Below are 9,514 nucleotides of genomic sequence, written 5' to 3'. Positions count from 1 at the left end.
TTAAGGTACGAACTCCGGGCGCACCAGCACACAGTCTAGGGGAGGGTCTGGGTGGGCTTCCGTCCACGGTGGCGGCTCCGGCACTGGTCGTGGTTCCCACCCCACCACAGTCACTACCCGCCTCCGTAGCTTCCTCCAAATGGCTACCCTCCACATTAACCCCACTGGATTAAGGGGAAGCTCCGGACTAAGGGGCAGCTCCGGACTAAGGGGCAGCTCCGGACTAAGGGGCAGCTCCGGACTAAGGGGCAGCTCCGGACTAAAGGGCAGCACCAGGATAAGGGGTAGCACCAGGATAAGGGGCAGCTCCGGACTGAGGGACGACAGCTCCGGACTGAGGGACGGATCCTGGCTGGATGACGGCTCTGGCGGAACCTGGCTGGACGGCTCATGGCTGGCTGACGGATCTGGCTGCTCATGGCTGGCTGACGGATCTGGCTGCTCATGGCTGGCTGACGGATCTGGCTGCTCATGGCTGGCTGACGGATCTGGCTGCTCATGGCTGGCTGACGGATCTGGCTGCTCATGGCTGGCTGACGGATCTGGCTGCTCATGGCTGGCTGACGGATCTGGCTGCACATGGCTGGCTGACGGATCTGGCTGCACATGGCTGGCTGACGGATCTGGCTGCACATGGCTGGCTGGCGGATCTGGCAGATCCTGTCTGGTTGGCGGCTCTGGCAGATCCTGTCTGGTTGGCGGCTCTGGCAGATCCTGTCTGGTTGGCGGCTCTGGCTGATCCTGTCTGGTTGGCGGCTCTGGCAGATCCTGTCTGGTTGGCGGCTCTGGCAGATCCTGTCTGGTTGGCGGCTCTGGCAGATCCTGTCTGGTTGGCGGCTTTGGCAGATCCTGTCTGGTTGGCGGCTCTGGCAGATCCTGTCTGGTTGGCGGCTCTGGCAGATCCTGTCTGACGAATGGCTCTAGCGGCTCCTGACTGACGAACGGCTCTGACGGCTCGGGACAGACGGGCGGCTCTAATGGCTCGGGGCAGACGGACGGCTCAGATGGCGCTGGGTAGACGGATGGCTCAGATGGCGCTGGGTAGACGGATGGCTCAGATGGCGCTGGGTAGACGGATGGCTCAGATGGCGCTGGGTAGACGGATGGCTCAGATGGCGCTGGGTAGACGGATGGCTCAGATGGCGCTGGGTAGACGGATGGCTCAGATGGCGCTGGGTAGACGGATGGCTCAGATGGCGCTGGGTAGACGGATGGCTCAGATGGCGCTGGGTAGACGGATGGCTCAGATGGCGCTTGGCAGACGGGCAGTTCAGGCATCGCTGTGCAGACGGCAGACTCTGGCCAGCTGAGGCGCACTGTAGGCCTGGTGCGTGGTGCCGGAACTGGTGGTACCGGGCTGGGGACACGCATCTCAGGGCTAGTGCGGGGAGCAGCAACAGGACGCACAGGACTCTGGGAACACACAGGAGGCTTGGTGCGTGGTTTAGGCACTGGTGGTAAAGGGCTGGAGACACGCACCATAGGGCTAGTGCGTGGAGGAGGCACTGGTGGTACTGGGTTGGGGCGGGGAGGTGGCGCCGGAAATACCGGACCGTGCAGGCGTACTGGCTCCCTTGAGCACTGAGCCTGCCCAACCTTACCTGGTTGTATGCTCCCCGTAGCCCGACCAGTGCGGGGAGGTGGAATAACCCGCACCGGGCTATGTAGGCGAACCGGGGACACCATGTGTAAGGCTGGTGCCATGTAAGCCGGCCCGAGGAGACGCACTGGTGACCAGATGCGTTGGGCCGGCTTCATGACACCCGGCTCAACGCTCAATCTAGCCCGGCCGATACGTGGAGCTGGACTGTACCTAACCGGGCTATGCACGCGTACAGGAGACACCATGCGCTCTACTGCGTAACACGGTGTCTGCCCGTACTCTCGCTCTCCACGGTAAGTACAGGGAGTAGGCGCAGGTCTCCTACCTGACTTCGCCACACTCCCTTTAAGGCCCCCCTCAAGAAATTTTTGGGTTGTACTCACGGGCTTCCAGCCTTGTTTCCGATGCTGCCTCCTCATATCGCCTCCTCGCCGGCTTTAGCTGCCTCCAGCTCTTCACGAGGAAAGGGGATATTCTCCCGGTTGTGCCCAAGGCCCCTTACCATCCAGTATCTCCTCCCATGTCCATGAATCCTGTGTAGGTGGATCCTGTTGCCGCTTCACACACCGCTTGGTCGTAGATTGGTGGGTAATTCTGTCACGATTGTCTATAGGAGAGAGTGAGGACCAAGGTGCAGCGCGTGAAAAGAACATCTTCTTTTTATTTTGAAGAAGGAAAAAACAAAACAAAACACTTACAAACTAACAAAACAACAAACGACCGTGAAGCTACAAAACGAAAGTGCACACACAAGCTACTAACGTTTAGACATAGACAATTACCCACAAACAGCTAAAGCCTATGGCTACCTTAAATATGGCTCCCAATCAGAGACAACCGAAACCAGCTGTCTCTAATTGGGAACCCATTCAGGCAACCATAGACTTTCCTAGACAACTACATACAACATTAAACCATCTATACACCTTAACCCTCTAAACCATACAACACCCTAGACAATACAAAAACACACAAACTTCCCCATGTCACACCCTGACCTAACTAAAATAATAATGAAAACAAAGATATTAAGGCCAGGGTGTGACACTGACACAAGTCATTTTTCCATTAATTGTTTACAGACAGATTATTTAACTTATAATTCACTGTATCACAATTCCAGTGGGTCAGAGGTTTACATACACTAAGTTGACTGTGCCTTTAAACAGCTTGGAAAATTCCAGAAAAGGATGTCATGGCTTTAGAAGCTTCTGATAGGCTAATTGACATAATTTGAGTCAATTGGAAGTGTACCTGTGGATGTATTTCAAGGCCTACCTTAAAACCCAGGGCCTCTTTGCTTGACATCATCGGAAAATCAAAAGAAATCAGACAAGACCTTAGAAAACAAATTGTAGACCTGGTTCATCCTTGGGAGCAATTTCCAAACGCCTGAAGGTACCACGTTCATCTGTACAAACAGTAGTATGCAAGTATAAACACCATGGGACCACGCAGCCGTCATACCGCTCAGGAAGGAGACGTGTTCTGTCTCTTAGAGATAAACGTACTTTGGTGCGAAAAGTGCCAGAACAACAGTGCCAAACAACAGCAAAGAACCGTGTGAAGAGGCTGGAGGAAACTGTTACAAAAGTATCTATATCCACAGTAAAACGAGTCATATATCGATATAACCTGAAAGGCCTCTGAGCAAGGAAGAAGTCACAGCTCCAAAACCAACATAAAAAAGCCAGACTACGGTTTGCAACTGCACATGGGGACAAAGATCGTACTTTTTGAAGAAATGTCCTCTGGTCTGATGAAACAAAAATAGAACTGTTTGGCCATAATGACCATCGTTATGTTTGGAGGAAAAAGAGGGAGGCTTGCAAGCCGAAGAACACCATCCCGACCGTGAAGCATGGGGGTGGCAGCATCATGTCAGCATCATGTTGTGGGGGTGCTTTGCTGCAGAGTAACTGGCGCAATTCACAAAATAGATGGCGTCGTGAGGAAGTAAAATTAGGTGGATATATTGAAGCAACATCAGTCAGGAAGTTAAAGCTTGGTCGCAAATGGGTCTTCCAAATGGACAATGACCCCAAGCATACTTCCAAAGTTGTGGCAAAATGGCTTAAGGACAACAAAGTCAAGGAATTGGAGTTGCCATCACAAAGCCCTGACCTCAATCCTATTGAAAATTTGTATGGCAGAACTGACTAAGCGTGTGCGAGTAAGGAGGCCTACAAACCTGACTCAGTTACACCAGCTCTGTCAGGAGGAATGGGCCAAAATTCACCCAACTTATTGTGGGAAGCTTGTGGAAGGCTACCCGAAACGTTTGACCCAAGTTAAACAATTTAAAGGCAATGCTACCAAATACCAATTGAGTGTATGTAAACTTCTGACCCACTGGGAATGTGATGAAAGAAATAAAAGCTGAAATAAATCATTCTCTCTACTATTATTCTGACCTTTCACATTCTTAAAATAAAGTGGTGATCTTAACTGACCTAAAACAGGTAATTTATACTGGGATTAAATGTCAGGAATTGTGAAAAATTGAGTTTCAATGTATTTGGCTAAGGTGTATGTAAACTTCCGACTTCAACTGTAGGTAACAACACATCCGCCACGCTGATCCTCAACACAGGGGCCCCTCAGGGGTGCGTGCTCAGTCCCTTCCTGTACTCCCTGTTCACTCATGACTGCACGGCCAGGCACGATTCCAACACCATCATAAAGTTTGCTGATGACACAACAGTGGTAGGCTTGATCACCGACAACGATGAGACAGCCTATAGGGAGGAGGTCAGAGATCTGGCCGTGTGGTGCCAGGACAAAAACCTCTCCCTCAACTTGATCAAGACAAAGGAGATGATTGTGGACTACAGGAAAAAGAGGACCGAGCACGCCCCCATTCTCATCGACGGGACTGTAGTGGAGCAGGTTGAATGCTTCAAGTTCCTTGGTGTCCACATCACCAACAAAATAACATGGTCCAAGTACACCAAGACAGTCGTGAAGAGGGCACGACAAAACCTATTCCCCCTCAGGAGACTGAAAAGATTTGGCATAGGTCCTCAGATCCTCAAAAGGTTCTACAACTGCACCATTGAGAGCATCCTGACTGGTTGCATCACTGCCTGGTATGGCAAATGCTCAGTCTCCGAACCGCAAGGCACTACAGAGGGTAGTGCGTACGGCCAAGTATATCACTGGGGCAAAGCTTCCTGCCATCCACGACCTCTATACCAGGCGGTGTCAGAGGAAGGCCCTAAAAATTGTTAAAGACTCCAGCCACCCTAGTCATAGACTGTTCTCTATGCTACCGCATGGCAAGCAGTACCGGAGCGCCAAGTCTAGGTCCAAGAGACTTCTAAACAGCTTCTACCCCCAAGCCATAAGGCTCCAGAACATCTAATCAAATGGCTACCAAGACTATTTGCATTGCCCCCCCCCCCCTTTACACTGCTGCTACTCTCTGTTGTTATCATCTGTCACAGATCCCTCTGGTACTGTTGATCATTCCATGCACCAGTTTCGGAGGTCTACGTCACCGGCCTCTAGGCACTGAACTGTGTCATTACGCACACCTGGTTCCTATTCCTCGCTGATTGTATTTGTATAAATGTGCCCTTTGTTTCTCCATTGGGCTGTCGATTATTGTTCCAATGTCCGTTGTTCCTGTGCTGTGTTGTTTTGGCTTTCGTGCTGTTTGGATGTGTATATATGATTACGGGTCTCGTCCCATGGTGTATCATTGTGCGCTTGTGTTTTTCGGGACTCGTCCCGCGTAGGTATTACGGGTCTCACCCCATGTATTTATTTGAGGTACTCCTCGCTCATTTGTTTGGGTTCAACCCTGGATTTTGTATACGTGTTTGTTTGGTCTTCGTCCCTGTGCCTTTACATGGCACACTGTAATTTAGGTCAATAAAAAAAACGATTACGCATTCCTGCGCCTGTCTCCCGACCCTTCACAACGTGACAATCCTCTATGCATAGTCACTTTAATAACTCTACCTACATGTACACATTACCTCAATTACTTCGACTAACCGGTGCTCCCGCACATTGACTCTGTACCGGTACCCCCCTGTATATAGCCTTGCTATTGTTATTTTACTGCTGCTCTTTAATTACTTGTTACTTTTATTTGTTTTTCTTCTTTGTATTTTTTATTTTTTTACTGCATTGTTGGTTATGGGCTCGTAAGTAAGCATTTCACTGTTGTATTCGGCACATGTGACTCACACCATTTGATTTGATTTGATTTGATGGCAGGTAAAAAGCAAAAAAGAGGGGGGAAACCTGTCCTTTGGGAATTGCTGAAGTCTACCCAGGTTTTTGATATGAGTACTTCATACTCACTATTTCATTTGGAATAACTGAATGGAACAAATTGATCTTTGATAAAATATGATCTAAAGTAAAATATGTAATGACACTGTACCTTTTTTCAACCTTAGAGTAGAGTTGCTTAGTTGCACTGTCTGCTAAGGGTAAACCACTATGACTATGTCATGGTCTAATCTGATTCATCAGACACAATCAGCCTGGGGACGAGGTTATGGTTAGTCCACTGCCAGTGCCTATGGCTGACTGAGTCTCTAACTATCTCCTCACTTACAGTAACCTGCATGCACCTTGTCATTCTGATTATGCTCTATTGCTGGAAGAATCTGTTCTATAGCTATTACTATTGGGCAAAACATAACCCAAAACACAACCAAAACAGACCACAAATGCATCCAACTAGTTTTTAGAGATCACAAGCTTGATGTAGTCATTGTGTGGAAGGAATATGGGACCAAACACTAAACTTTTGACTACTTTCCTACACTATAAGTACATTTTCAAAAATACGTATGACTTCTTCACATGGGGGGATTAAATAGATAAAGTGCTTTCATTTATAAACAGTAAATCGGGTATGAAAATACCCTTAAAGGTACAATCAGCTCTTACTTCAGTCCATCAATTTTTTTACCTATAAATTCATGATTCTTGATTCTTGATGAAAATAACTTAGAAATGCCTCATGAGCTGAGTTCAACTGTCATACCCCATCAGAACCCAAAATATAAGCGTATTTTACTCCAATGTTTGTAAACAAAGAAAATGTAAACAAAACATGGTTAAAACTATAATTTTGATATCATGGATGTTCAACCCTTGCATCATAACTCTGTCTATGAATTTGAGAGTGATTCAATTTCTCCAGCCCCATCCCTCAGCTTTTTACCGAACCAGAAGTGGGGAGGCGGGTTTGTTATTGTTTCTACTGCTGATTGCTGCTGTAAAATGTGACATTCTGTAGGCTACTGTAGTCTCATATGAAACATTTGATCTCAAATCCAAAATGCTGGATTATTGAGCCAAACAAAACAATTTAGCTTCACTGTCCAAATACATATGGAAGGGAGTGTACCCCACAAACTGTTTTTTTTCTTCCGTTTTTATGTATGACACACGTTGACACTAGATGGCACCTCTGCATCGCAGAGAATAGTTCAACAGTGGAATGCGCTACTTATTCCTGTGATCAAGAGCAATAGAGGGTTGGCTCTGACCTCTATGAGGCCATCAGACCGGTGCCAGCAGAGACCGTTTCTTGCCAGGCCAGGGTAGTTATGAATGGCTTTAGAAAGTCAAAGAGAGAGGGAGCTATTCCTGTGGGAGAGAAGCGAGCCTGCCATTACCTTCTTTTGAGAAGTGCCAAAGCAGACAGTCGGTTGTCACTAGTTACCACCTCCACAAGATAAAAAATTGACTATATCGTACAAATGTGCTTTAGCACATTAGGGTTAGGCATAAATTTAGCAGTGTGGTTAAGGTTAGTGTTAGGTTAAAAATCAGATTTTTTTTTTTTACATTTTAGAAGTAGGCAGGGTTTAGTCATAATTATGACTTTGTTTTTAAAACAAGCCAGCTCACCCGTGATACAAGTCAGTATTCAAGGTCCATCCATGTGTGAAGATGTCGGGAGATGACATGGAAACTGGCTACTAGAGGCAACAGTAAGCATCTGATTCCAAAGGTTGCAAGTTCAAATCCTGCAATAGAAAAACATTTTTGACATTTTTGTTTTAAGCCTATCCAAACCTTAACAATTAGGAGTTAATGCCCAACCTTAAGATTTTGGAGTTAACACCTGAATTTCACCCTAACCTTAAAAGTTAATGCCTAAATGTAAACTTAAACACTTCGAAATTTTATGTTTGAGAAACATGGAGGAATGTCTAAATCTGACATGCGACTGTGAGAGCTAGTAGCTTAAATTTGTTATGCGGAGTGGAACAGGGAAACCCAAGAGCAGACTCAGATGAGGGGACTGGAATGAAGTAACCAAGGTATTTATTGAAACACAGCGGGAAGATGTAGTGCAGGCCAGGGGAAGCTCGGGCGGGTTGCAGGAAACCAGGTGCGGAGGCTGAGGCTGGAGCGAGAGGGGTTGGGACAGGGTAAGCATTGCCGGAGGGGAATCCAAGGGAGCAGTAGAGCGGGGAATCCAGGACAGAGTAGCAGGATGAGGAGACGTGGGACTGGAGACAGGGACCAGAGTCAGAGTGAGGCAAGGAAAACAGGCACAACAGGATCTAAATCGTAACAAGCGGCTAGAACCGTACACTGACTGAGCAAAGATTACGATCTGGCAGTGTGGAAGTGACAGGACTGAGTATTTGTAGAGGTCTTGATTATGGAACAGGGTGCAGCTGGTGGAGATCTTCTCTAACTCCAGCACACCTGTCTCCACCCACACAATCACACACAGAGAAAGAGAGGGAGAGGGAGAGAGCACTGGGGGCGTGGCGGCAGATCAAGGAGACACAGGATGAGCAGTAGAGGTCGTGGCAGGAGCAGATGTAACAAAAGTAGGCCCACTCCACATCACTCCACATTGTCCCTGTAGATATATAATTTGTGGTTAGGCCTATAGGAACATTTGGAGACCTCTGCTGCAGCCTCTTAAACCTTGTGTGTAGTAGTGGCACAGTACCCGCAATTGCTAACAACCCATCGGCATCCGCCAGCAATTGCTAATAACCCATCTGTACTTGCCCTACAATGTGATCAAGTGAAAATATGAGGCCTGTACCCGACTCTAACAGCTAATATTAGAAAATGCACTGTAGGCTACAGTCAGAGAAGGAGGAACGATTTTTTTTTTGACAGGGGGTACAATATTTTATGTTGCATGATTTAAATATGTTTCTCCTCATAATTTCTGACATTTTGTAATGAATATAAAGATGTGAAAATGACCCAACATGTTTCTGATAAGATTTCAGTTCGGCTTGGATGCATATTTTATGTGGTTGAAAAACGATCAGCTTTTATGATGCTGACAAAGACAGCACCTCTACAGACAGTATTTAAATGCCATTCGCATTCTCTCAAGATGCTGAATGAATTCAGTCATATTTCTCCACTCCTGTTGCAAAGACAAAATGTTGCCTACGTTTAGTAGGCCTATATAATTTTACTGCAAGAAATGCTTAATTCTGCAGGAGTTGATATTAAGGCTATGTGAGAGGTTATAGATCTACAGTCAGTGTCCAGATTTCAGTTTCCATTTAACCCATCTGAACAGTAGTCTTAAAAGTTCCCTTGACATACCATGCCTATTTGAAGTCCCCATCTTGTGACTGTAGAATGTGTATAGTGCCTCACAATCATCACACATAACATAGCTGGCGATGCTAGCTGGCGATGCTACCTCTTTCACCTTTCCCAAAAATATATTTTCTGTCACTCCCTTCTCTTTATTTTCAACTCTCCATTTCGCAGCTTTACTATTATTGAATTAAACGCCGACATTGTCCTTTTTGCCTTAGTGGATCTATGTTAACTTTTTCAGCCCGCTCACATAAGCATTTGGCTATTGGCATGTGGGCTATTTGACGCGCCTACAGTTAGGCCCTAAAGTTTAGGCTTATGCACTAATGCCAAATAGCCTAACATAAA

This window comes from Salvelinus fontinalis, chromosome 8, assembly GCF_029448725.1.
Source record: "Salvelinus fontinalis isolate EN_2023a chromosome 8, ASM2944872v1, whole genome shotgun sequence".
Classification (NCBI taxonomy): domain Eukaryota; kingdom Metazoa; phylum Chordata; class Actinopteri; order Salmoniformes; family Salmonidae; genus Salvelinus; species Salvelinus fontinalis.
This window is presented reverse-complemented; position numbering follows the sequence as displayed.